This window comes from Schistocerca cancellata, unplaced genomic scaffold (assembly GCF_023864275.1).
Source record: "Schistocerca cancellata isolate TAMUIC-IGC-003103 unplaced genomic scaffold, iqSchCanc2.1 HiC_scaffold_1072, whole genome shotgun sequence".
Classification (NCBI taxonomy): domain Eukaryota; kingdom Metazoa; phylum Arthropoda; class Insecta; order Orthoptera; family Acrididae; genus Schistocerca; species Schistocerca cancellata.
The window spans coordinates 40001-42500 of NW_026047071.1; the positions used below are offsets into that span (position 1 = coordinate 40001).

The window sequence follows — 2500 nt, forward strand, 5'->3', positions numbered from 1 at the left end:
GTTGTGCCTTAACGTAACCCACGTTGTGCCTTAACGTAACCCACGTTGTGCCTTAACGTAACCCACGTTGTGCCTTAACGTAACCCACGTTGTGCCTTAACGTAACCCACGTTGTGCCAAGGCTTAACGTAACCCACGTTGTGCCTTAACGTAACCCACGTTGTGCCTTAACGTAACCCACGTTGTGCCTTAACGTAACCCACGTTGTGCCTTAACGTAACCCACGTTGTGCCTTAACCTAACCCACGTTGTGCCTTAACGTAACCCACGTTGTGCCTTAACCTAACCCACGTTGTGCCTTAACCTAACCCACGTTGTGCCTTAACCTAACCCACGTTGTGCCTTAACCTAACCCACGTTGTGCCTTAACCTAACCCACGTTGTGCCTTAACCTAACCCACGTTGTGCCTTAACCTAACCCACGTTGTGCCTTAACCTAACCCACGTTGTGCCTTAACCTAACCCACGTTGTGCCTTAACCTAACCCACGTTGTGCCTTAACCTAACCCACGTTGTGCCTTAACCTAACCCACGTTGTGCCTTAACCTAACCCACGTTGTGCCTTAACCTAACCCACGTTGTGCCTTAACCTGCTCTGTAATTGGCATATGACACGTTACATTAATCTAGTGTTGTCTAACCACAACCCTCTGAATATAGTTCGCTACTCGCACCGCCCACCCTCTTGTGTGTCGTTTCATGTTGAACACTTCGCAAGTGTTGCTTACTTTTTACATGCTCCCGCTGTACACTGTAATGTGGACAACTGCAGGATGTACATCGCCCCCCCCCCTCCACCCTGCCTTCGCACGCTGGTCGTTCAGGTGCTTGCGTGTTCAATGCCCTTCGCAGCTGTTCACTGGCATTCGCATGTCGAAGCGCTCAGTCTACGTCGTGGTACGGCCTGTGTCCACTGTCCGCTGATATCGTAAGCTTAATCCTCACATTGTACTGCACATAGGTCCGTATGTACTGAATGATACGCTGTGGCACATGTGTGACCGTACGACTGCGCCCAACAACAGCGAACCATACGGTCCAAATGTTGTGCACTCAGCCACGTGCCGTCTCCCCATAACAGCTACATTGCAGTGTGGTACGCCATAGAGACGTGTGGGAGTAACGGACGCCCTGGATGGCGATCAGCATGAGCCGTCTGTTGATGTAGTGGCGCGTGTATTCAAACGTAGTCGTCTCTTCTCACACAGTGTGATAGCATGGTGCACCGCGTTCCACATCTGCGACATGGTACAGATGCTGGTTGACAGTCGGTCTCGTAATGGACATCGCATACGTAGGGGGCCACCTCCCACGTGTTCTCTAGTCGTGCACATTTTGTTGCGTGTATGTGGGCAGACGTAGTGTGTCGTGACACCTAACAGACAGGTATGCAATAATCGTTGCATTTGCAAACTGGGATGGACGTCTACGTTTGCTGGTGACGTGACGCAACGCAAATGAACAACTGGTAAACCCATTGTGGTGCGGTTGTTGTTGCTGGAGGTAAATCAGTAAGGGCAAATCTGTGTGTGAAGCGATACGCGGCGGTGGCTGGGTGGGACCGTCCCCGGCCGGTGAGGGGGGGCCGCCCGGCGTGCTGGCCGCGCGGTGCGTGGGCGCACGCGCTACAGCCGGCTGGTGGGGGCGCCCAGTGGCAGGCGCGCCGGCCGACGGACGCGGCAGGCGGCGCAGCTGCGCGCCGGGGCACCCTGCGCGCGGCGCCGGGCGGCCAAAGTGGGTCCTCGCGGGCCCGGTGCGAAGCGCGGTGGACATCTGCAGTGTGCTGGTCCGACTGAGGACTGTGTGCGTTGAGGATGCGCCGCCGCCCGGCACTCGGCGCCGCGACGCCGTCTGCTGCTCGGTCGCCCCAGCGGTTCTCGCTGGTGGTTTGTATCGCAGTTGTGCAGACGTGTTGGCACGTGCGCTGTGCTGGGAGAGTTCGCTTCGGCACCCACGTGGGGCCTTTGCCCTTCTGTGGCGCTGGCGTTGGAGCTGCCGGTCACCGTAGGTGGCGCGTGTTGTCTCCCGCCGGCAATGCCACGACAGCACGCTCCCGGGCCTCTGTCGGCAGCGGCAAGCTCAGTTGGGAGCACGGGTGGTCGCACCTAAAGCGTCTACTCGCCTAACTCCGGGCGATTGCGCCTCTCTCGAACCCGACCAAGTACTTAGGACGGCGCTGCGCGCCGCCGGGACCTGAGAGGGTTTCGAGGTGTATTGTGCAGGGGAGCTCAGCCTCCTCCTGTTTGCAGAATAATTGAGCGGACGCTTGCGTGTTCGCGCGGGCCCCTGGGACACACTCCCGGGCGGCCGGCTGCTCAGCTCTAGTTGACGCAGCTCCCTGGTTGATCCTGCCAGTAGTCATATGCTTGTCTCAAAGATTAAGCCATGCATGTCTCAGTACAAGCCGCATTAAGGTGAAACCGCGAATGGCTCATTAAATCAGTTATGGTTCCTTAGATCGTACCCACGTTACTTGGATAACTGTGGTAATTCTAGAGCT

The 2500-nt window shown here is 56.8% G+C and overlaps 1 non-coding gene across 1 annotated transcript in view; it reads left to right on the forward strand.

Annotated features, from left to right (window-relative positions):
- Nucleotides 1-2335: 2335 nt before the first annotated feature.
- Nucleotides 2336-2500, forward strand: part of LOC126151581 (small subunit ribosomal RNA) — a 1909-nt gene continuing 1744 nt past the window's right edge. Inside the window, exon 1 of the ribosomal RNA XR_007532035.1 lies at nucleotides 2336-2500. This exon is cut by the window's right edge and continues 1744 nt beyond it. This is a non-coding gene — a ribosomal RNA (small subunit ribosomal RNA).